Source organism: Cibotium barometz, chromosome 29, assembly GCF_041138505.1.
Source record: "Cibotium barometz isolate CiBa-2024 chromosome 29, ASM4113850v1, whole genome shotgun sequence".
In the NCBI taxonomy this organism is placed as follows: Eukaryota; Viridiplantae; Streptophyta; class Polypodiopsida; order Cyatheales; family Cibotiaceae; genus Cibotium; species Cibotium barometz.
Genome location: NC_141074.1, coordinates 26,816,004 through 26,843,600, shown reverse-complemented (window position 1 = coordinate 26,843,600; position 27,597 = coordinate 26,816,004). Strand labels below are relative to the sequence as shown.

The following is a 27,597-nucleotide window of genomic DNA, read 5'->3' as shown; positions in this document are numbered from 1 at the left end:
TTTTATGTGGAGTTATATACAAAGCTATGATATTACAAAAATAAAACTTTAAAAGAGTTACAATACAAAAAAAACATTTAAAAATAAATTTTGAACACAATGAAAAGAAATACCATTTGTTGACGCATCTTGATTCCAACTTGCCCATGTTTATTGAATAAAGCTTTTATCCTCTTGTCCATTTTGAAAACCATGCCAAAAGATAAGATACTTGAGAAATCACAATAGAAGATAATGATAAAGTTGAGTTATTTTATTCTTACCTCGATAAGTTTTTCATCTTTGAGAATGAAGCAATCGAGTATTTCTTCATTATGGATCCACTTCCTCTCTTTGACAAAACAAGGTACTTGTGAAAAACAACTACCATTGTAGTGAAGTGGCCTACACAAGCTAGCTTAGAGAAGCAAAAAGGTGATCCACTTTCAACAGACCTAAAAACTTACATAGCCACTTGAAATCCAAATAGTTTTAATGACTAGATAATTTACTCTCAAGGATGCAATACTTACCAATCTCACAAGGTTGTAGAAGTTACGTTGTCAATCACATAAGACTTACATAGCCCATTTTCTCTCAAAAAGTTACAACTTACATAGCCGATCTCTTTACACCACAAAGATGCGTACATTTTAAGTTTCCTTCCAAAAATTTTGCAACATACATAATTATCCCATCACCAAAAAGTTGCAATGCCAAAATCTCGCACAACATACATAGTCATCCCATCACCAAAAAGTTGCATAATCAATCATCATACCTTGTGCAAAACTAGAAAGACAAATAATGAACTCTCCAAAACTTCATGGAGGCCCATATGTCATAAATCTTTTCCCAATCCACGTCATCCAAATCATGTGGTGCCGATAATGACAAAAGCATGAGAGTGTCTAATGTAGTCAATGTAAGACTACTCCTCTTGTGATCTTCGAGAACCCTCTTTCACATGTGGTGGTGCTCACCGGAACCATAAGTAGTTCTTGCCAAAGCTTCATGAGATTTGGATAAGATTCAACCCACTCCGTTTCACCATGACAATGTCCCCATGCTTCATGGAAAGTAAAGCTTTGATTTTCTTTGTACAATGTGAGGCAAAAACAATCCACTTCAAACTCACATTGCATTGCATCTATAAGCTTATTCCCTTCTTGAACACCAAACTTTGTACATAATCGATCCATAAATCCCTTGTGCGTTTGACCTCAAACATGAACATCCTTCTCATAGCTAGAAGGAGAAAAAATCTTTGCAGCATTGAAAAGAGGCAAACCAGTAAATCTAGCATTTATTACGTTGATTAATTCACTAATAAATGCCTTGGCAAGTGTGATGCAATCACATAGTTCCCCTCCACTAGTAGAGTATGGCAACAAAGAGTAATGCAAAGCATGCCTTTCAACACAACCATCCTCTCGAACATAGACAAGTGCATGATTGTTGACCTTATTCAAGAACTCTCTATATTTCTTTGAACCATACCCAAATGGATTACCAAAATACCTCTTTTGAAGGAGCTCAATAACAACATCTAAGGCATTTGCAACACCGGTGATATCCACATGGTCATTTTGAAACTTCTTATTGAGAATGTTCATTTCATGCAATACATCCGCCATAAAATGAATCAAGAATTACACTTGTAGCAATGTTATAGAGGTTTGCATCATTCTCCTTAAAGTCACTCAAGAGGGCGGGCATTGTATCCACTAATCTTTTCATAACTTTAACTCTTGATAGCCATCGAACACTATGTATCCTTAGAACTTCTAAGGGTTTAAGACTAAATGACTTCATCAACCTATCGAGATTCTTGTGATGTTGTGTGGACCTTCCCACCACCCATGCATGAACTCTATTGGCAATAGCATCCAAAAACCCAAATTCCACATTTGTCACATGCATCCGAGACCACAAGCGCTTCACGATGAGCAATGCAATGTACGCCAATGATATGTGGCACTTTCTCTTGCAATTTGGCAAGCACTCCATTGTTCACACCTCTCATACATGAGACTCCATCCGATATGCAAATCCCAATGAGCTTTGCAAGAGACAAGCCCATTTCTTCCAAGAGAGTCATCAATGCATTGAACTTTGTTTGGTGGGCTTTCCCATTATCCAATGGGAGCAAAGCCATAAACTTACAAGCACATGGACCATTATCTTCATCTTCTAGGTAAGTTATATACACGATCATGTGCTTTTCCAAGGTGAGCTCCGTACTATAATCAACACTGAAAAGAATGGACTTTTGCCAATGAAGGCTTTAAGGATTCTCCAATAGTGCTCTCTTGTGGCTTTGAGAAACTCTATTCCGGAAGTTCTATTGGTATATGTGGAGTACTCATCATTCATGGGCATTCTTCGAGTACCCATGTATCGTAAGAACTCGCATTGAGACTTGAAAAAGTCCAAAGTCAAGTCCTCAATCGCAATGAAATACATTGTTTTCATAACACTTATGATGCGACTTTTCTCAGCATCAACCATAAGCTCTACATGCTTTTCAATTGCCAATACATCTTTGTGGCTTTTGAGCCTCCACCTTTGGGCAGCTAGTTTATGCACATCCGATTCCACATGCTTATCAAAGAGCGAGAAGCTGAATGGTTGTAGCCCCCTCTTTACCATAAGGATTATTCATTCCGAATTCTTTACACCACAAGCATCTTACTCTTACTTTCCCATTTTCAGAAAAAGGACGTGCCCACGTATGTATTTGTTTCCATTGCGAAATTAAAGTTTTTACCTTGTTTTCAAGAGGCTCAAAATTGTCAGGTTCCTCCTGAAGAGAAATTGCTTCGACAACTTCCTCATTCAAGTTAATGGCGTCCCTTTGCTTTAGGCCAAAAGCATCCTTGATATTCTTTTGCCTAGGATCATTTCTAGGTCTTCTAATCCGAGATGTCTTGTTGGTATTTACAATGATAGTTGAGACCTATTAAAAGAAGATTAAAGTCTATCTTAATGAATTATATGATTAAATAAACACATAACAATCTTGAAACGTGAGCATTAGTTATCATAAACAAATAAGATGTGTGTCAATGCAATTAACGTTCCTGCCAGGCTTAGCCTCAAGTGGGCTCTGGATTGCACCGTCTGTCTAATTCTTGCTTGCAACCATTCAAAGGATTGATGAGCTATCAAACCAAGCCCCACTGGGCACCCAAGGTATCTAGTTGCATTTCCAAGACCAATGTCCTTCAAATTGAAATCAACAAGACAATCTAATCCTCCATCATAGCTCAGTTTAAGGCACTTAGTTATTTGAGGTGCTATTTTGGACCCTGAAACACTACAAAACTGATCATATACCTGCACCAAAGTTGTCAAGCTCTCTTTCTCACCACATCTTACTATGTTACAATTTTCATCTGCAAATAACTTACGGGTGGCCGGGATAATTTTCATCTGCAAATAACTTACAGGCAGCCGGGCTAATTTGAAAATTGGCCTTCCACAGTTTGGAAGAATTAGTCTAGGAAGACTTCTCCCTAACCTAGGTCTTCCTAAGCAAAAATAAATTTTATATTGGTCTTCCCGTATAGAAGACTAAATATTGAGCTTGGTTTTCTTTTGCAAACCAAAATTTTTAAAAGACTTCTGTAGCTTCAAGGGCCCAAGATTATCTGTGAAGACTTCCATTTTCAGCACTGGCGTACTCCCCACGCGCTTGACATGACGACCTGGAATGTTACTCTCTCTCATTTCTATCGCTGTTCGGTGGTGTATATTCTACGACTGGGCTGCGCGGGCTTCAGCCACCAGGACTGGTGGGATCCGGACACTCTGCACGCCAGTGTTTGGGAAACTCTTTTTACTAAAATTACATGAGTCCTTTTTGCCCATTCTTGAGGAGAAAATTATCATTTTGAGCAGGCATTTCTTTATATTTTCTCCAAAATATAACTAAATCTTGAAATTTTTGTGAAGAGGTTTTTTTCCTTTTTCCATAATTTTGAAAGATTTTTCCTACAGTTGAACAAGTCTTAGGCTAAGTCGTACCTATCTTTTTTCAAACCCTACTCTTCACGTGGACAACGACAGCAAGCCTTGTCAATAATGGCACCCTCGCCCAGGAAGACCTCCCTTGGTATTTTTTTTAGAAGACTGAAAAATGGAAGGCCTCCCTTAGTATTTTTTTGAAGACCAAAATGAAGCTTGGTCTTCCCACTTGAAACTACACATAATGGTAGGTCTTCACTATGCATCCCCAAAAAAAAAATGGACTTCCCATAAACCATTAATAAGTAGAGCCTAGAAGCATTTTATACACAATCGTAATATTCTTCTATACACCTTGAGTTTGTCTATAAATTTATGTCATTATAATTTATGTGGAGTTATATACTAAGCTATGAGATTACAAAAATAAAACTTTTAAAAGAGTTACATTACAAAAAAGAACATTAAAATTAAAATTTTGAACACAATGAAAAGAAATACCATTTGTTGACACATCTTGATTCCAACTTGCCCATGTTTATTGAATAAAGCTTTTATCCTCTTCTCCACCATCTTGAAAACCATGCCAAAAGATAAGATACTTGAGAAATCACAATAGAAGATAATGATAAAGTTGAGTTATTTTATTCTTACCTCGATAAGTTTTTCATCTTTGAGAATGAAGCAATCAAGTCTTTTTTCTTCATTATGGATCCACTTCCTCTAAAGGTACTTGTGAAAGACATCTACCATTGTAGCGAAGTGGCCTACACAAGCAAGCTTAGAGAAGCAAAAAGGTGATCCACTTTCAACGGACCTAAAATCTTACATAGCCACTTGAAATTCAAATAGTTTTAATGACTAGATAATTCACTCTCAAGGATGCAATACTTACCAATCTCACAAGGTTGTAGAAGTTACGTTGTTAATCACATAATAATTACATAGCCCATTTTCTCTTTAAAAGTTACAACTTACATAGCCGATCTCTTTACATCAAAAAGATGCATACATTTCAAGTTTCCTTCCAAAAATTTTGAAACATACAGTCATCCCATCACCAAAAAGTTGTAATGCCAAAAACTCGCACAACATACATAAGCATCCCATCACCAAAAAGTTGCAATGCCAAAAACTCGCACGACATACATAGGTATCCCAGCACCAAAAAGTTGCAATGCCAAAAATGCGCACAACACACATAGGCATCCCATCACCAAAAAGTTGCATAATCAATCATCATACCTCATGCAAAACTAAGAAGACAAATGTTGAACTCTCCAAAACTTCATGGAGGCCCATGTCATAAATCTTTTCCCAATCCACCTCATCCAAAGCATGTGGTGTCGATAATGACAAAAGCATGAGTGTCTAATGTAGTCAATGTAAGACTACTCCTCTCGTCATCTTTGATACGATTCTGCTTCGAGAACCCTCTCTCACATGCGGCGGTACTCCGAACCACAAGTAGTGCTTGCCAAAGCTTCATGAGATTTGGATAAGATTCAACCCACTCTGTTTCACCACGACAATGCCCCCATGCTTCGTGGTGGAAAGTAAAGCTTTGATTTGCTTTGTACAATGTGAGACAAAAACAATCCACTTCAAACTCACATTGCATTGCATCTATAAGCTTACTCCCTTGAACACCAAACTTTGTACATAATCGATCCATTATCCTTCCAAGTTCCTTCATAAAATCACACGTTGATTCTAGATTAACTATACATCACCATTCACAACTCCTCTTTTGAAGCTTTGTAAGGGTAGAAAGATCAAAGATGTAATGCGTTTTGAATAGCGCACACACACACACATATATATTATATTGGTCCCAAAAAATTATACATATATTTCAGAATGCAGGAAGACTTCTCCCTACTTAGGTCTTTCCAAGCAAAAATAATTTTTGTTTTGGTCTTCCCATCTGGAAGACCAAATATTGAGCTTGGTTTTCTTTTGGAAAGAAATTTTTTTGAAAGACTTATGTAGCAGCTTCAAGGACCCAAGATTACCTGGGAAGACTTCCATTTTCAGCACTGCCCCTTCCTTCCTTCCGCGCACCTCCATGCCTCAGCAGCCAGCTTCACCTATGCCAACGACGGCACCGACTTCGTCTCATGACCAACTGCTAGACCTAAATAATAATAATAATGGTCATTCACTTTTTGTTGGCGTCCACGGTTTTTAATATATCTATTACTTTTTTTCTAATCTCTCTCTCTCTTTTCTTTAATTAATAATAATTATATATATTAACTAAAACTGTTCAAAAACTGCAATATACCTATGCCAACGATGGCACCGACTTCGTCTCATGACCAACTGCTAGACCTAAATAATAATATTAATGGTCATTCACTTTTTGTTGGCGTCCACGGTTTTTAATATATCTATTACTTTTTTTCTAATCTCTCTCTCTCTTTTCTTTAATCAATAATAATTATATATATTAACTGAAACTGTTCAAAAACTGCAATACAACTAAATCAGAGCTACAGTATCCATATTTAGTACTCCTTCTCAACTTTATTCAGAATTTTACACAAAATTATCATCTCTCTTCTTCCATCAAAATGTAGATTAATGTCTATTCATGGATATAGTGTGGGGATGCTCTAATGGTTTTGAGTGGTGTTAAAGGATACATATAATCAAATAGAGATTATCCATTCATAGAGAAAGACAAAGAAGAAACTGTAACTAAATAATAAGTATCAGTAAGAAGCTTCTTGATGCTTATCTTAGATACTTTGCACTTTGACTTTTGGTAGCTCCATGCTTTTGACCTTTTTAACAGTTGCATCATTGCCTTTGTCATGGTAGTGTTAGCCACATCACAACTCACCTAGGCCTCCATAAAACAATGCTGCAAAGTTCACTTATGTCAATGTTTGCTTCTTCTAAGAATGCAGATTAAGGTGTTTTTGGCTATTGTATTTATTTCCTTGAATTCAAAGTTTGTCAATGAAGTGAAAGAACATTGCTACATTTTCATTTGAAAAAGGTTTAGGGCTTTTTTTAAGTGCTTGTAAAAAATAACACCTTCATCCACCACCCTCCATGTTTCCTCCATGGTAGACATGTATATATGTTGCTAAGTTCTCCTTGTTAAGGGTGATGAGGTGACCTTGATAACTTCTCTTCATATAGCAATGTCATAGTTTATTCTTGCATTGTGGGCAAACTCTTCCTCTAAAAACCCTAGAAGCTCACTTAAGTCCTCTCGGGCGACAACAGCTAGCTAGAAGCACATCATGTCCCATCCTATGCTAATGCCACCAATTTAGTTTGGGTTGGATACCTTCATTGAGTTTGAGGTTTATGCCATAGATGACATGAGCTATTGGAAATCTATACATTGACTAGTAGCCACCAGTTGACAACAAAGAAATCAAAGAAAAAATTGGTCTTAGAAGTATGTCATAATCATGAAAACATGCATTGCGTGCTTCTGCAAGAATCAAGTATTCATCATCAATGATAAAAACAACTTTGGATGCTACACTAACTCCAACAAAGCAACTCATCCAAAAAACTAGCCCAAAGGTGAGAATGCATCGATGCTCAAGAGGTCTAATAATAGGGAGGATGATGATAATCCTTTATTTATGATCTTGGAGGTTTGTGGTTCTAGCTAGGCATTTAAAAATCTTATGTGAGGATAGTTAATCGAGGTGGATTCACTGGACACATAATGTTTGTAACCATGGTAGAAATCAAGAGCCTATTATCATGGTAAAATTATAGATAGGTGAGCGAATATAAGTTTTGGTATTTATAAAATCATAGAAACCCTTGTGTGGCACCCTTGTGAGAGTCTTCTAAAATTTTTGCTTATTATGTGCTGATATATAGTGTATTTTTAACAAATTTGTCCTTATAAAGCCACTGAAATTAGAGATTTCGGAGGAATTTATTTATTTTTCCTAGCCCAAAATTTTATTATAAAATAGTCTTACACTTTTTGAAGGATCTCCTAAATAACCATTAGGCTAAAAATAGACTCTATTTTTTCCTTGTCTCACTACATTACTATTTGAAATTCAATGATGAGTTACATTAGCTTGCTTGTGTTTTCTAAGGTTGAGGAGTGGTTGTTCAACCTTTATGAAAGGATAACATGAAAAATGTAAGCTACAATGTTCTCTTACTCATACTAGTTTTTTCATGGATCTTACTCATTCTAGTTTTGTCATGGATTATAAAATATGCAAGAATTAAATATTCACATAGAAATATACATAAATATTTGGAGCTCTTGTTAGATTGTGTGATCAAAAATTAAAGCTATGCTTTTGTCTGGTATCAATTCCTTGTTGATAATTCATTCTAAGCTCTTAAAACATCTTGTTTAGCTAATCATGGAGTTGATTATGATCATATGTGATCTAACGTAGACTCTATGATAAAATTCATAAATCCTATAGGTTGAGTGATAATAACCTTGATGGGAAGGCCTTCTCACCTCTATGTTGGGCACTACAAAAAGCAAAGAGAATGTTGCCTATGGGATTGGGCATTGCAAAATAGCGAGAGGAATGCAAAGGGAAAGGTGACGCATGCCATGTGCGGCGCATAGCAAAAGAGGCAAGAAAGGCCCGACACTAAGCAAACAAGGTGCCAAACCATGCCAAAGCCCAATGCTAGAACTTAGAGAGGGGGGGGATGTCACTCATAAATATGTAAGCGTAGCACGTGGGGTCAATAGAAGGGATTTTAGAAATCCACTTTTTACACATTTTTTACATATAGAAGGGTACCATTTAAAGGGGATATTCACATGTTGAATAGAAAAAGGGTGTGTTTTATTCATGAAAAATTCACAGATAAGTCATTTTTAAAGTAGGCCTTGAACGCACGTGGTGATACAAAGAGTTTACATCTATTGAATCCCCCAAGTACTATAAGGATGCACGAAAAGCTAACAGAAGGGCCAAGGTTTCTCTCTCTCTCTCTCTACTAAATTTCTTTTATCCTAGGATGCTATAAAGAACCTCTCTACTAATCTCCTTTCTCACTGGTGCACAAGCTCATTAACGTTTTAACGCGCTAATAATCCTTGATTAGGTAGAGCACATAGGTGATTAGGTTTGATTCTTATAAATTCCAATCACAGGGCTAATCCTATCTTTGATCATCTCTTAATTCCTCTCTCAAGTGATTTGCTAATCACACACTGCATGTGAATCTAGAAAAAAGACTGTGTGAGTATCGAATCAGGGTGAAAATTGAGTTACTAGCTTGATTGATCTCTCAGAGAGTGCTCTAAAATTGGGCTAGATCACTATGCAGGTGGCTTTGCATCTCTAGGTGTGTGGCCACGTGGCAGTGGGTTGTTTGGATTGGGCAAGTGGGGTCAAGGCTAGAACTTTATTTCTCTCACGGTGCATTCAAATTTGGGGTAAAATTAAAAGTGCTGAGGAGTAGCTAGTTGGTCAAGAGAGATATTAGTTGGAACCTTCTATGAGAATTTAGGATGGAAGAAGTAGATGACTTCCACTGGCAACATGAAGTTATAATTGAGTAGAGTGTCAAGTTGGCAAGAAGTTGATTGCTGCATACATGTATTAGTTGCTTGAGGTTGGCACTTTGTTTTATTGCAATGGTGTGAAGGAATCTTTTATGGTGTCAAGTTTGTTTATTAAATTTCTTCATTTACTTCACATTAACATCCATCTGATAGTGGAATTATTTGGGTCCTACCTAGCTTCATGTGGGTCTCCTCATGGATGTGAGCCTCACTCCTCCGGCCTTCTACCCCCCCGAGGTGTGAGTCATCTATCCTTGGACTTTTGGTTATGGGCTTGCTTGTGGGAGCCTCATATCTCCTAACCTCCTCAGTGTTGCCCTCGAGGCATGATCCTCATGCTCCCAGATCTATAGTGATTCCTTGGGTTGATTCCCTCATGTTGCTAAAAGTGGGTTTGCGCCTTCACCTCTCAGCATCCTCAATGTGTTTGTTACTGATCTACTGAGCCTTCCCCTACAATGCCTTTGGCTAACAACTGTTTCTATGGTAATTTCGGCTTGATTTCCAGCTCCTTTTTCTCATTTAGCTACTCTATCAGCTTTTGTACTTTTTTTTGTAGCTCCCTCTCACACCTGACCTATCTATGCATTGCCTCTAGTGCTAGTAGTTGTTGAGGTGGTGGTGGTTGCTCCGCAATTGAGCTTTGTTGCAGGGTGTGTGGTGACCCTCCAGCTCTACCTTTGTCATAGGGTAGGATTGGTGGGAGAGGCAGATGGCATGTGGGAGTTAGAAGTACCATGTATTCTTTCATCAACTGTAAATTACCCTCCCAACATGCTTTCTCAGTGATTGTCAAATCCTCTTCCCACTGCTCCATCACTGCCATTGGCATTTGGGCTATAGGGAGTTCTTCATCAACTTCTATGGCCTCCTATATCCACTGTGATAGCCTGCCCTCCTTCACATGAGAAGTAATTTCTTGCAATCTTTTTTTACTGCCATCTCCACATTGCGGATCATCTAAGTTGCATGGTCCACAATCACTACAATAGAATGAGGGTTTAGTAGCGAAAATAGCAACGTTTATATAAATAGAAGGGTAGCTAAGTGTCGGGCCATTTTTGCTACTAGAAACACTGCTATTTTTGCTGCAATGGGTTCGTTGCTCAGCAACAAAAATAGCAGCGATATTTTGTTGCTGAGTAGTGAACGCTCTGCACAGCAAAAAAAGAGTTGGGGCAGACTGGGAAGTCTGCACAACAGGACTCCCCAGTCTGCCCTAGCTCTTTTTTTTAAATTAAAATAGAGTCATATTTTCAAATTTGTAACACAAACAAAAATATAAGAAACACATACATTGTAGAGAATGCAATTGAGCCCAAAAAGTTATTATATTTCAAAAATTGTTGGGCCTTTGGCATCGAATTTCGAGTGATCTTCATCATCTGATTCGTCGTCCTCTTCACTTGCTTCACAGCTGATAATCTAGATCCTCCTCTTCTTCTTCCCCTTCACCCTACATACATGCCATCAAGTGTAAGATAAGCAAGAGCATTAAAATACAATTACATGTAGAAAAGAGAATGGTTTAGGCACACATTACCTCATCAGCTTGAGTCCCCAAAACAAACTCATCCAAGCATACACCTCGCGTACGCATCCATGCCCACAATTATGAATGGGGGATCTATACCCATAGTCATATTTCTCCTTTGTTGGGTCACGCCCAACAACCTCTCTCTACAAAAATAATTAAGAAAATATACAATTATTTCAAGAAAACAATATCGTACAAAGCGAAATGAAAGGAGAGAAGAAATGATACTTACAAAATGAGCAAGAAAGAAGGATTTCCCGCTAAAGTGAAAGTGCGAAGCCCCTTGCTTCCGTAGTGGGGAAGCACTCGTCTCGCCGCTTATTGTTGAAATGCGCCTGGGTGCAGCTTTCTCACAAAACTGTGTGCGTGTCTCCACTCCTAGGCCGTACATATGCTAAGCTTCTCCAAATTATTATTTGCTACTCTCTTGATATTTGCTCTCCTGTTAGAGAAAAAGTTTGATATGCCGCTTCACCCACTCCTTGGAAAAGCACAAACCCACATGTGGTGCGAGAAACTCCGACTTAAGCACATTGATAACATATTGCTTAGAAAGTTCATCTTGTGCTTTCCACTTTTTAAAAAAGTTCACAAACTCCAGGTTCGCAAGTACATGCATACGATTCATGACTTGATTTCCTTGTGCATCCATCATAAGGGCACCATCCGCATCCACGGTGTATGGTAGGAGGCATGGATCGAACAGTGGAATGGGTCTCCTGGGGGCTAGCTCATAATGTGTAGATGAAGAGCCTCCCTGTTGGGGAGATGGATCGGGAGACCTAGTGCTGCTTTTGCCAAAGTAAAAGCAGCTTGCTCCCCCCCCCGCTATAGTACATCTACTACCCCCCAGACTCCCTACTACATCGTCGTCGTGGTGAAGATGGATATGAGGGAGCAGGGGTGGGTCTAGTAGAGGAAGGTTCTGTAGGCTCATCATAACCATATCGTGATGGGCCTTCACCACTTGGCCCCATGCCACTTGGCCCCGCACCTATCAAAGGTGTGGTATGCCTCGACTGAGCAAGTGGGGTAGATTGCCCCCATGGCATCGACTGGCCAAGTGGGGTAGTCTACCCCCATGGCGTTGACTGGCCCAACTATAAGACCGCCTGCATATAAGATTAAAATATAAGACAAATAGAATGCATAAAAGATTAACTTTGTGCATGTGAAAAGATTTGATGGAACCATACATGTGTCTGTGTAAACTGCGACCAAGCTTGCTGCCCATATAGCGTTCATTTATAATGGACATATTGTTGAGGCGGTAGGTAAGACTGCTGGTTGGTTACCATTGGGGTTGCTTGAACACACATGCTATTGTGTAGGTGCTAAATGTACGAGGGTGGTTGAGTGACTTGCTTGGTGTTGCCTGGGTCTCCATTCTTGTCAAAGTTTAGGTGAAGCTATTGGAGTTAAAGTAGATAGCAAGGCTATCTTCACTTTGTTCGATTTTACAACCATATGATGGAATTACCATCAGAGTATCCTTGTTGTTGAAGCACGTGTACAAGCACCCATCTTTGATGAACATTATAATTGGTGGGCTGATGCCTTTGGTGCTAATGTTTGTTTCTTTAAACATACTTAGGGGTCTAAGCTTTGATATTACTTTGGTAGTACCTTTGTGCTTGTAGTAATTTTTTGATACCCACTGTTGACTTGGTGGAGTTCTTTAGAAACTTGCATATGCTTTTGTGGACAGTGTTGTGGAGTACTTTTAATTTTCCTTGGCCTCTGAGTGCTATGTTGAGGAAGAGGCTTTGACTGTCGAGGCACCCAAATTTGATTGGCACCTTCATAGTAGCCTAGCAACAAGTAGTTGCTTCTCCACCCACATGTTGATACCATTAAGATACCTTGATTTTTGTTGTCTTAGTGGATTTTTCTTTTTGGTTGAAGTGGAACATTGTGAGCAAAAGCATCAATCCATGTGTAGGGAGAAGATAAATCCAATTTGTAAAAGAAGATACCCAAAAATGAGTAAATGCTCACATAAGATGAAGAGTTGACTATGTACAAGGTTTATTAGTAAGAAACTATGAGTAATATAAAAAATATGAGATATTTTGGGTATCCAAAAATGAGTAAATGCTCACATAAGATGAAGAGTTGAAAATGTACAAGGTTTATTAGTAAAAAAACTGAGCAATATTAAAAATATGAGATATTTTGGGTATAATGATTCTATTTTGACACATATGTAAGGAAGGGGAGTCCATTAAAGGAGGTGTATATTTCACATGCTTGAATGAGTTTTAAACTAAAAAATAATGTGATATTTTCATCTCTCCTCTCTCTTGAACCAAACCAAATCAAAATGGAACCAAACTAGATCCAAATCTAGTCCAAATTTAACCAAACTGAATCTGAAAAAATTCTAGAATTCAGTTAGCCTTGGTTAGAGCTTCCCTCTCCTATAAATAGAACATGAGTCCGTTGAAAAAAATAGAAGAATTTTACTATATTAGAGTTATGCTGAAATAATGCTAATTTTTACTATTTTCTAAAATTCTCTCCAAATTGAAGAAATTGGAGCTTCTCTCTTTCTTCAATCCCCATTGGTGGCTCCATCAAGATACTTAACCAATTGATTGGTTGGGGGCCTCTACTACCGTGAACAAAGAATCAAGCAATTTGTAAGGTAAATGGTGAATTTTGATCTTTTCTATAATTTCTCAATGTTTCTCTCCTCAACCTCTCTCAAGCTTGAGAAGCTTAATTGGAATGATTTTTGAATGCTATTGAAGTTAATTGATGAATGGTAGTGAAGAGTTACATAATTTGATGAATGCTATTGAAGTTAATTGATTAATAATAGTTAAGAATTACATAAATTTTTATTTATGCTTAATTCAAATGGTTTTTATGTAATTTCTCTCACTCAAGAAATGGTCATACTCATGATCCATTCTCAATCCAAATGAAGCTTTTCATAAAGCTTTTCCTTAATCCAAGATTAATCTACACTTGAGGCCAAATTAATGGCTTTTTTCTATGCTTTTAGTTTATGTATTTCATGAATATTGATGATTCAATCCATTATGGATTATTGATCCAATTAGGGATCATTCTAATTATTTCTTAATGATAAGCTTTATCCTTTAGAAAAATTGAGATTTATCAGTCATAGTAGCGGAGTTATAGCAAAATTTTTATAAAAATTACGCATAAAATAATTTCATTCAAAGCATGAAAAGAGGACTTCCTACTATATTCTAGGAATTATCATCCTAGATTAATTGAAGATATTCATTGTAATCATAGAGAAATTGATTTTTATATTATGCATAATTGATTTTCATGCATAGAGGTATGCATAAAAGATTATTATTTTAACATAAAAGTGTTACTTTTATCATAATTAGATTTTATGCATAGAGGTATGCATAAAAGATTATTATTTTAATGTAAAAGTGTTACTTTTATCATAATTAGATTTCATGCATAGAGGTATGCATAAAAGATGATTATTTTATTACAAAAGTGTTACTTTTAGCATAATTGAATTTCATGCATAGAGGTATGCATAAAAGATGATTATTTTATTACAAAAGTGTTACTTTTAGCATAATTGAATTTCATGTATAGATGTATGCATAAAAGATGATTATTTTATTATAAAAGTATTACTTTTTGAATTTCATGCATAGATGTATACATAAAAGATGATTATTTTATTATAAAAGTGTTATTTTTATCATATTTGGATTTCATGCATAGAGGTATGCATAAAAGTTGATTATTTTATTATAAGAGTGTTACTTTTATAACAATTGAATTTCATGCATAGAAGTATGCATAAGAGTTGATTATTTTATTATAAAAGTGTTACTTTTATCATATTTGGATTTCATGCATAGAGGTATGCATAAAAGTTGATTATTTTATTATAAAAGTGTTACTTTTATCACAATTGAATTTCATGCATATAGAAGTATGCATATAGAAGTATGCATAAGAGTTGATTATTTTATTATAAAAGTGTTACTTTTATCACAATTGAATTTTATGCATAGAAGTATGCATAAGAGTTGATTATTTTATTATAAAAGTGTTACTTTTATCATATTTGCATTTCATACATAGAGGTATGCATAAGGGTTGATTATTTTATTATAAAAGTGTAACTTTTATCACAATTAAATTTCATGCATAGAAGTATGCATAATAGTTGATTATTTTATTATAAAAGTGTTACTTTTATCATATTTGGATTTCATGCATAGAAGTATGCATAAAAGATATTCTTTTTATACTAAAAGTGTGATTTTCATCATAAATGGATTTTATGTATAACTTAGATGCATAAGAGAAATTCTCTTATTCTAAAAGTGTAATTTCTACCAAATTGAATTTATGCATAGGAAGATGCATTAAAGATTGATTCAAAAGTGTCATTCTCATCTAAATTAAATTTATGCATAGGAAGATACATAAAAGTTTGAATTTTAATTCAAAAGTGTCATTTTCATTTAAAATGAATTTATGCATAGGAAGATGCATAAAAGATTGATTTTTACTTCGAAAGTATTAATCTTCTTAAATGAAATTTATGCATAAATAAATGTGTAAAGAAATCTTATATCAAATATAAGAATTCTCTTGTATTTTATAAATAGATATGAGATGTGATACGATGTGATAAGAGGTGTATAAGATGTGATAAGAGGTGATAAGATGCTTATGAAATATGTTAGCAGGTGATAAGATGCATTAAGATGTGATAAGATGTGTATGAGATGAGGTAAGAAGTGTATGTGATAGGATAAGATGTATATGGGTTGTGATAGGGCAAGAATGGATGTGATGTAAAAGATTAGATGTGAAGGCATATGGAGTTACATGAATGAGAATGTGAAAATGGATGTATATATGTGGATGTGGATGTATGGATGTATGTGGATGTAGATACGGATGTATGGATGTGGATGTATGGATGTATATGGATGTAGATACGGATGTGGATGTATGTATGTATGTGGATGTAGATGTGGATGTATAGATGTGGATGGGAATGTGGATGTGGATGGGAATGTGGATGTGGATGTGGATGTATGGATGTGAAAATGGATGTGTATGTATGAATGTGGATATGGGATGTGGGTGTATAAATGAGGATGTAAGAATGGATGTATGCATGTAGATGTGGATGTATGGATGTGAATGTGAATTAATGTGTCGTCGATATGAGGAAATGGATGAGAATGAGTACACATTGAATGGAATGTGGAATAAGTAATGTGGACTAAGGAGGGATAATGTGGAAAGACGAGAGTTCGATTTAGAAACTGTATTTTGTGACTGTTTGTAAATGATTGTTTTATGTCAAGAATGCTGGGGAAGCATTTTGATCATCTTGTGGATTAAGGTCATGAAGACCTAATTGTTAAAGTTGCAACTGCTGACGGAGAGTCAATGGAGGACGTCTCGCGTAGTAAGGTCGATCGAGGTTTTGACCAGTCTCGGTTTGATTTAAATGGTGAGCTTCCGCCGATACGGTGGATGAGGGACCAAGGAAGCGGCCTATGAGTGAAGCGCTAGGTCATCTGCGAAGGATCCTAGAGGGTGCTGATCATACGGTGCTCGGGCTCTAGGTCGCTGAAGATACCCACACGTGCATCGTGGAAGATATTGGAACAAAGAGTAAGAGTTGTTTTCTGAAACCGGGCATGGATCTGGTTGATTGACCTTGTTGGTCCTCAACGGATGAGTCCATGGCTCTTTTATATGGATCTGTTGGTTGATCTTGCTGATCTTCTACGGAGATTCCATTTTGGTTATGTGAATATATTGCCGGTTACTATGAGCTAGGAACTATTGAAAAGGTCCCTGAGTGAACAGGTTGTAAGCGTTCTAGTTGCCAATGATGCCATAAGTACACCGATGAATGAATGACTGGAAATAAGGATTGAACCAGAGACTATGAGGATTGTCATCAGTGACATAATGCTTTCATTAAAGGATTGTTTTAAAGTTAGCTGATGCTAAGAAAAAAGCAATTTCATATTGGGTGTGTAAGTGGTGTGACTAGTTTTATGTTTGCATGAACTTTCGGCTAGGGGGCCTTAGAACTCTTTTCCTTGGTACCCGAGACAAAACCTAACCAAATTCTTAATTGTATCCCATCACTACAGTGGTTGGGCGGTTGGCTACTAACCCATGGGACTGGATGGGGTTCGGTTGGACTGATGGATCCATAAATCAAAACTTAATTTCTGTTATTACGATAGATGAAGTAAATCTCGAATAGTAATTGTTCTATGGATATGAATCAACGGCTGTGTCTCTTGATGGTGAAAAAGCGTTGATCCCAATGATCCAAGTGCAAGTTTGATCCTTGATCTGACCGAGTATCTTTATAGGTGCAGTCGGATCAGTTTGATCAGTAATGGTCTTGACTACGTTAGAGTTAAAAGTTATCCTGGTGGAATCGCCCGTGCTTTCCGGATAAAGGAAGTTTTTTCGGGTTCGGTTTTGAAAAAACCGATGGATTAGTCTCTTGTTCGGATATTCGTGGACAAGGCCCCGAGTGTGGGACTCTGCCCCGCACAAGAAGTGCTACTTCCGCTGCTAGTATCCCGAATCCGTTGCGCAGTGGGAACAGGGATCTCACAGTTGGTATCAGAGTAAATTTGGTTAATGAGGATCAACCGAGAAGCCAATATGTCAAAAATTTATCAAGAATCACAAAAAGGTTATAATTGTGTGATATAATTCGTAAAATTAGTAAACTAGTAAATTAGTAAATTAGTAAATTCAAACTAAAAATTCGTAATCTAGTAATTGGATCTTTAAATGGAAGTACCGCAATTATATGGAATCCCGGACTTGCTTGAGGCCTAGACATGATGGTATTTACCTTATAGTTCCAAGTACCATGACTATCCGTATATACGGAGGGTATAACTGCAGCTCTTTACCGGCAGTATATACGAGTAAATCTAAGACTTGAAATTATAAGCATTAATGCTATCCAGATGATGATTTCGAATGTGATTGATACGATTTTTAATTCTGTTTGAGAACTGATGAATTGATTTGGATTTTGATTGAAAAATGATGATCCCTGAAATTTGGTTGAAATGTAATAAGCTGAGCGAAACCCCAATGAGGATGAATGGGACGAGTCCCTGTGATGATATTCATAACTGGAATGATGATAATGATTTCAGCAAATGACTGAGATTAGTGGATTGTGCTATCAAATTGCTATTATTAACACTTGACTCGGATGATCAAATTAAGGGATGTCAAATTGAGAACTTGCTTAACTGAAATTCTCGTGGAGGAATGTTCATGGAGGAATGTTTAGAAGATAATTTTTTGGTCTAATGGAACATTATCATGTTAAAGATATGAATAATATGATCTCAATGAATTGTTATTTAATGATGAGTTCTATATAAGGGGTATTTATCCCCGTATTCTGTTGGGTTGACCTGAATATAAGGAATCCCAAAATAAATTGGATCTTAAGAAAATGAGTTATCCTCTACTTGCGAGATGAGGACATCTCGCACTTTTTAAGTGGGGTAGAATGTAAGATTCCTCCCCCCAGCCTTCGAGGTATGTAGGAGTAAGAACCTCCTTTTCTGATCTTATAATTATTCCCTCTAAATAAAAGAAAGATTCTGTTTAAAAAAGGAAGATCCTTTTCCCAGAATACTTCTTAAAAGTCCCACCTGTTTTAAGGATTATGAACGATGAGTTCAGAAGTGAGAACCGGTGTTTTGGGTTCCAAGGTTTTGGTCATCAATTAAAAGAATGCCCAGGATCGACAGAAGCAGTATGCAGATAAAAAGAGGGCAGTCAGAGAATTCAAAGAAACAGATATGGTCTTCATTTGAGTACGGCCCAAAAGAAGTTCTTTATCTCATAGGAAGTATAAGAAGTTATCCCCCAGATATTGTGGACCATATTGGATTTCAATGAAAGTAGGTGACTTAGCCTACGAGCTTTTTCTACCTCATCATCTCAAAGTTCATAATGTATTTCATGTGAACCTTCTATAGAAATATGTGCCAAACCCAAATCATGGAAAGACGGTAAAACTTCAGTGATAAGATACCGTTGGCTTCTAAGTTACGCTAGTTCCTTCTTTATATAAGTCATAACTCTTACTTATCGCTCGCAGTAATCTTACTTCCATCGATCTCCTTTCTTTCTTAATCTCCTTTATGGCTTGGCAGCAAGAATTGGTATTATCCATGATGATTTCTCACCTTCAAGACGCAAGTGAGTCTGTGAAGAAGGATTTTATAGAACTGTATGAGCGCTCACTTTTCCCTCACTTGGGAACTTCTGTAGCTCAGACCAAATGGCGGACCTATCAAGACATAACTAGGGTAACATCGTGGAGTTAGCAGCACTTTCGTAACAATGTCCGCTTGGCTATGGTTATTGAAGCTTTGGGTTTGGGTCCCCGATACTATTTGCGTGATGAGATCAAGGCATGTTGGGTTTTCTGAGCGGGTCTTCTTACTGGCGTGTTTTCTTCCTCATCAGAAGATATGCCTTTATCTGGTTTTTGGCTTGCCTCTCAGAGGTCCTTTTAATACGCTAACTCATACCAGTGAGATAGGTGCTGAAATAACCGACCGAATTATTTTCATAGATGAATTACCTTATACGTGTGCAGCTTGTGAGTGCTGCTTTTGTGACCATATGATGGACGGGCTTATGGAAGTGTAAAAAGTTCTTCTATCTTTACTGTATATATTCCAAGAATGAATAAAGTTGAAATCTTTGTTCTTGTCTTGAGTCTTGCTTTCTTTGAGACTTTTCTTGGTGGTTAATCTTAATTAAAAAATTTCTCTCAGTCTCATATTCGTGCATCTTGCGAAATTACCTCCAGTTTGCGAGATGAGGGCATCTCGCGTTCTTCAAGTGGGAGAGAATGTAAGATTCCTCCCCAGCCTCTCAAGATGTCCAGTATCTTCTTCTGTAATCAATCCCCTCTTCAGAAATATAAAAGATCTTGTCTCTGTCTATTTTGACATAGAGAGAAAATATTCTAGAGAGAGAATATTCAGATTTTGAATATTTTTAGATAGAAAAATTTCTCATATTATTAAAATGAATTCCGCTGAAACAGAAATTCAAAAAGAACTTTGCAATATGCAATTGGAATTTATTGAAAATGGGTATAAAGGACCTTAGCCTAAGGGTCTAGATTTTCAGAAATTTTTGGATTATGGTCCAATTACAGTTCCTATGGGCCAATAACATCAATCCATGTGTAGGGAGGAGATAAATCTAATTTGTAAAAGAAGATACCAAAAAATGAGTAAATGCTCACATAAGATGAAGAGTCAACTATGTACAAGGTGAGTAATATAAAGAATATGAGATATTTTGGGTATCCAAAAATGAGTAAATGCTCACATATAAGATGAAGAGTTGAAAATGTACAAGGTTTATTAGTAAAAAACTATGAGCAATATTAAAAATATGAGATATTTTGGGTATCCAAAAATGAGTAAATGCTCACATAAGATGAAGAGTTGAAAATGTACAAGGTTTATTAGTAAAAAACTATGAGCAATATTAAAAATATGAGATATTTTGGGTAAAATGATTACATTTTAACACATATGTAAGGAAGGGGAGTCCATTAAAGGAGGTGCATATTTCACATGGTTGAATGAATTTTAAACTAAAAAATAATGTGATATTTTCATCTCTCCTCTCTCATGAATCAAACCAAATCAAAATGGAACCAAACCGAATAAAAAAGGAACCAAACTAGATCCAAATCTAGTCTAAATTCAATCAAACTGAATCTGAAAAATTTTAGAATTCAGTTAGCTTTGGTTAGAGTTTCCCTCTCCCATAAATAGAACATGAGTCCTTTGAAAAAAATAGAAGAATTTTACTATACCAGAGTTATGTTGAAATAATGCTAATTTCTACTATTCTCTAAAATTCACTTCAAATTGAAGAAATTGGAGCTTCCCTCTTTCTTCAATCCCCATTGGTGGCTCCATCAACATACTTAACCGATTGATTGGTTGGGGACCTCTACCGTGAACAAAGAATCAAGCAATTTGTAAGGTAAATGGTGAATTTTGATCTTTTCTATAATTTCTCAATGTTTCTCTCTTCTCAATCTCTCTCAAGCTTGAGAAGCTTAATTGGAATGGTTTTTGAATGCTATTGAAGTTAATTGATGAATGGTAGTGAAGAGTTACATAATTTGATGAATGCTATTGCAGTTAATTGATTAATGATAGTTAAGAAGTATATAAATTTTTATTTATGCTTAATTCAAATGGTTTTTATGTAATTTCTCTCTCACTCAAGAAACGGTCATACTCATGATCCATTCTCAATCCAAATGAAGCTTTTCATAAAGCTTTTCCTTAATCTAAGATTAATCTATACTTGAGGCCAAATTAATGACTTTTTTCTATGCCTTTAGTTTATGTATTTCATGAATATTGATGATTCAATCCATTATGGATTATTGATCCAATTAAGGATCATTCTAATTATTTCTTAATGATAAGCTTTATTCATTAGAAAATTTGAGATTTATCAGTCATAGCAGCGGAGTTATGACAAAAATTTTATAAAAATTACGCATAAAATAATTTCATTCAAAGCATGAAAAGAGGACTTCTTATCATATTCTAGGAATTATCATCCTAGATTAATTGAAGATATTCATTGTAATCATAGAGATTGATTTTTATATTATGCATAATTGATTTTCATGCATAGAGGTATGCATAAAAGATTATTATTTTAACATAAAAGTGTTACTTTTATCATAATTAGATTTCATACATAGAGGTATGCATAAAAGATTATTATTTTAATGTAAAAGTGTTACTTTATCATATTTGAATTTTGATGCATAGAGGTATGCATAAAAGATGATTATTTTATTATAAAAGTGTTACTTTTATCATATTTGAATTTCATGCATAGAGGTATGCATAAAAGATGATTATTTTATTACAAAAGTGTTACTTTTAGCATAATTGAATTTCATGCATAGAGGTATGCATAAAAGATGATTATTTTGTTACAAAAGTGTTACTTTTAGTATAATTCAATTTCATGCATAGATGTATGCATAAAAGATGATTATTTTATTATAAAAGTGTTACTTTTAGCATAATTGAATTTCATGCATAGATGTATGCATAAAAGATGATTATTTTATTATAAAAGTGTTATTTTTATCATATTTAGATTTCATGCATAAAGATATGCATAAAAGTTGATTATTTTATTATAAAAGTGTTACTTTTATCACAATTGAATTTCATGCATAGAAGTATGCATAAGAGTTGATTATCTTATTATAAAAGTGTTACTTTTATCATATTTGGATTTCATGCAGAGGTATATTTCAAATGCTTGAATGAGTTTTAAACTAAAAAATGATATGATATTTTTATCTCTCCTCTCTCTTGAATCAAATCAAATTAAAATGGAACCAAACCGAATCAAAAAAGGAACCAAACTAGATGCAAATCTAGTCCAAATTCAATCAAACTGAATCTGAAAAATTCTAGAATTTCGTTAGCTTTGGTGTTAGCTTTGGTTAGAGCTTCTCTCTCCTATAAATAGAACATGAGTCCTTTGAAAAAAATAGAAGAATTTTACGATACTAGAGTTATTCTGAAATAATGTTAATTTCTACTATTCTCTAAAATTCTCTTCAAATTGAAGAAATCGGAGCTTCCCCCTTTTCTTCAATCCCCATTGGTGGCTCCATCAACATAGTTAACCAATTGATTGGTTGGGGACCTCTACCGTGAACAAAGAATCAAGCATTTTGTAAGGTAAATGGTGAATTTTGATCCTTTCTATAATTTCTCAATGTCTCTCTTCTCAACCCCTCTCAAGCTTGAGAAGCTTAATTGGAATGGTTTTTGAATGCTACTGAAGTTAATTGATGAATGGTAGTGAAATTTGATGAATGCTATTGAAGTTAATTGATTAATGATAGTTAAGAATTACATAAATTTTTATTTATGCTTAATTCAAATGGTTTTTATGTAATTTCTCTCTCTCACTCAAGAAACGGTCATACTCATGACTCATTCTCAATCCAAATGAAGCTTTTCATAAAGCTTTTCTTTAATCTAAGATTAATCTATACTTGAGGTGAAATTAATGGCTTTTTTCTATGCTTTTAGTTTATGTATTTCATGAATATTGATGATTCAATCCATTATGGATTATTGATCCAATTAGGGATCATTATAATTATTTCTTAATGATAAGCTTTATTCCTTAGAAAAATTGAGATTTATCAGTCATAGCAACGGAGCTATGGTAAAAATTTTATAAAAATTACGCATAAAATAATTTCATTCAAAGCATGAAAAGAGGACTTCCTACCATATTCTAGAAATTATCATCCTAGATTAATTGAAGATATTCATTGTAATCATAGAGAAATTGATTTTTATATTATGCATAATTGATTTTCATGCATAGAGGTATGCATAAAAGATTATTATTTTAACATAAAAGTGTTACTTTTATCATAATTAGATTTCATGCATAGAGGTATGCATAAAAGATTATTATTTTAATGTAAAAGTGTTACTTTTATTATATTTGAATTTTATGCATAGAGGTATGCATAAAAGATGATTATTTTATTACAAAAGTGTTACTTTTATCATATTTGAATTTCATGCATAGAGGTATGCATAAAAGATTATTATTTTAACATAAAAGTGTTACTTTTATCATAATTAGATTTCATGCATAGAGGTATGCATAAAAGATTATTATTTTAATGTAAAAGTGTTACTTTTATTATATTTGAATTTCATGCATAGAGGTATGCATAAAAGATGATTATTTTATTACAAAAGTAACACTTTTAGCATAATTGAATTTCATGCAGAGGTATGCATAAAAGATAATTATTTTATTACAAAAGTGTTACTTTTAGCATAATTGAATTTCATGCATAGAGGTATGCATAAAAGATGATTATTTTATTACAAAAGTCTTACTTTTAGCATAATTGAATTTCATGCATAGATGTATGCATAAAAGATGATTATTTTATTATAAAAGTGTTACTTGAATTTCATGCATAGGTGTATGCATAAAAGATGATTATTTTATTATAAAAGTGTTATTTTTATCATATTTGGATTTCATGCATAGAGGTATGCATAAAAGTTGATTATTTTATTATAAAAGTGTTACTTTTATCACAATTGAATTTCATGCATAGAAGTATGCATAAGAGTTGATTATTTTATTATAAAAGTGTTACTTTTATCATATTTGGATTTCATGCATAGAGGTATGCATAAAAGATTATTATTTTATTATAAAAGTGTTACTTTTATCACAATTGAATTTCATGCATAGAAGTATGCATAAGAGTTGATTATTTTATTATAAAAGTGTTACTTTTATCATATTTGGATAGTGTATTAGCGCTGGTATGACCGCACCACATCAAAGCCACGAATCCAAGAGACTACAACAAAGAGAGAGGAGCAGGTTTTGTTATAGCACTTCAAGAGCAATACTTGACTCTTTCTCATACTTCTTTCGCAGGTCAAATTCCCCGTAGAAGGGGGCTCTGCAACCTTCAAAAATAAACATTGGTGCCCACTGCCACCCAAGTACTCTAGGCCCGAGGGGGAGGGGCCGTGCCAGCAACTAGTGTATTTGTACCCGCCAGAATTAATACAAACGGGCTAAGATTTTAAGTAGGCCCTATCTTATCTTAAAGAATGAATTTTCATACATTTTGGTTATAAAATCGGCATATTGGGAAGGTTTCGAAAAAAAACCGAATAGATTTAAAAGTGTTACTTTTATCACAATTGAATTTCATGCATAGAAGTATGCATAAGAGTTGATTATTTTATTATAAAAGTGTTACTTTTATCATATTTGGATTTCATGCATAGAAGTATACATAAAAGATATTCTTTTTATATCAAAAGTGTGATTTTCATCATAAATGGATTTTATGCATAACTTAGATACATAAGAGAAATTCTCTTATTCTAAAAGTGTAATTTCTACCAAATTGAATTTATGCATAGGAAGGTGCATTAAAGATTGATTCAAAAGTGTCATTCTCATCTAAATTAAATTTATGCATAGGAAGATACATAAAAGTTTGAATTTTAATTCAAAAGTGTCATTTTCATTTAAAATAAATTTATGCATAGGAAGATGCATAAAAGATTGATTTTTACTTCGAAAGTATTAATCTTCTTAAATGAAATTTATGCATAAATAAATGTGTAAAGAAATCTTATATCAAATATAAGAATTCTCTTGTATTTTATAAATAGATATGAGATGTGATACGATGTGATAAGAGGTGTATAAGATGTGATAAGAGGTGATAAGATGCTTATGAAATATGTTAGCAGGTGATAAGATGCATTAAGATGTGTATGAGATGAGGTAAGAAGTGTATGTGATATGATAATATGTATATGGGTTGTGATAGGGCAAGGATGGATGTGATGTAAACGATTAGATGTGAAGGCATATGGAGTTATATGAATGGGAATGTGGAAATGGATGTATGTATGTGGATGTGAATGTGAATGTGGATGTATGGATGTAGATACGGATGTGAATGTATGTATGTATGTGGATATAGATGTGGATGTATAGATGTGAATGAGAATGTGGATGTGGATGTGGATGTATGGATGCGGATATGGATGTGTATGTATGAATGTGGATATGGGATGTGGGTGTATAAATGAGGATGTAAAAATGGATGTATGCATGTAGATGTGGATGTATGGATGTGAATGTGAATGTGTATGTGAATTAATGTATCGTCCATATGAGGAAATGGATGAGAATGAGTACACATTGAATGGAATGTGGAATAAGTAATGTGGACTAAGGAGGGATAATGTGGAAAGACGAGAGTTCGATTTAGAAATTGTATTTTGTGACTGTTTGTAAATGACTGTTTTATGTCAAGAATGTCGGGGAAGCATTTTGACCGTCTTGTGGATTAAGGTCATGAAGACGTAACTGTTAAAGTTGCAACTGTTGACGGAGAGTCAATGGAGGACGTCTCGCGTAGCAAGGTCGACCGAGGTCTTGACCAGCCTCGATTCGATTTAATTCGGTTCGATTTAAATGGTGAGCTTCCGGTACGGTGGATGAGGGACCAAGAAAGCGGCCTATGAGTGAAGCGCTAGGTCACTTGCGAAGGATCCTAGAGGGTGCTGACCATATGTTGCTCGGGCTGTGGGTCGCCGAAGATACCCACTTGTGCGTCGTGGAAGATATTGGAACAAAGAGTAAGAGTTGTTTTCTGAAACCGGGCATGGATCTAGTTGATTGACCTTGCTGGTCCTCAACGGATGAGTCCATGGCTCTTTTATATGGATCTGTTGGTTGATCTTGCTGATCTTCTACGGAGATTCCATTTTGGTTATGTGAATATATTGCCGGTTACTATGAGCTAGGAACTATTGAAAAGGTCCCTAAGTGAACAGGTGGTGAGCTTTCTGGTTGCCAATGATGCCATAAGTATATCGATGAATGAATGACTGGAAACAAGGATTCAACCAGAGACTGAGGATTGTCATCAGTGACATAATGGTTTCATTAAAGGATTATTTTAAAGTCAGCTAATGCTAAGAAAAAAGCAATTTCATATTGGGTGTGTAAGTGGTGTGACTAGTTTTATGTTTGCATGAACTTCCGGCTAGGGGGCCTTGGAACTCTTTTCCTTGGTACTTGGGACAAGACTTAACTAAATTCTTAATTGGATCCCATCACTACAGTGATTGGGCGGTTGGCTAACCCATGGGACTGGGGATGGGGTTAGGCTGGATTGATGGATCCATAAATGGAAACTTAATTTCTGTTATTACGATAGATGAAGTAAATCCCGGATAGTAATTGTTCTATGGATAGGAATCAACGGGCTGTGCCTCTTGATGGGGAAAAAGCGTTGATCCCAATGATCCAAGTGCAAGTTTCTTCCTTGATCTGACCGAGTATCTTTATAGGTGCAGTCGGACCAATTTGATCAGTAAATAATGGTCTTGACTACGTTAGAGTAAAAAGTTATCTTGGTGGAATTGCCCGTGCTTTCCAGATAAAGGAAGTTTTTTCGGGTTCAGTTTTGGAAAAACCGACGGATTAGTCTCTTGTCCGGATATCCGTGGACGAGGCCCCGAGTGTGGGACTCTGTCCCGCGCGCAAGAAGTGCTACTTCTGTTGCTAGTATCCCGAATCCATTGCGTGGTGGGAACAGGGATCTCACAGTTGGTATCAGAGTAAATTTGGTTAATGAGGATCAACCGAGAAGCTAATATGTCAAAAATTTATCAAGAATCACAAAAAGGTTATAATTGTGTGATATAATTCATACAAATTGATATTCAAACTAAAAATTCGTAAATTAGTAATTGGGTCTTCAAATGGAAGTACCGCAATTATATGGAATCCCGGACTTGCTTGAGGCCTAGACATGATGGTATTTACCTTATAGTTCCAAGTACTATGACTACCCGTATATACGGAGGGTATAACTGCAGCTCTTTACCGGCAGTATATACGAGTAAATCTAAGACTTGAAATTATAAGC

At 35.3% G+C, this 27,597-nt stretch overlaps 1 pseudogene; it reads right to left on the bottom strand.

The window, feature by feature from the left end:
- Positions 1-771: 771 nt before the first annotated feature.
- LOC147621992 (uncharacterized) overlaps positions 772-27,597 on the bottom strand; it is a 53,587-nt pseudogene continuing 26,761 nt past the window's right edge.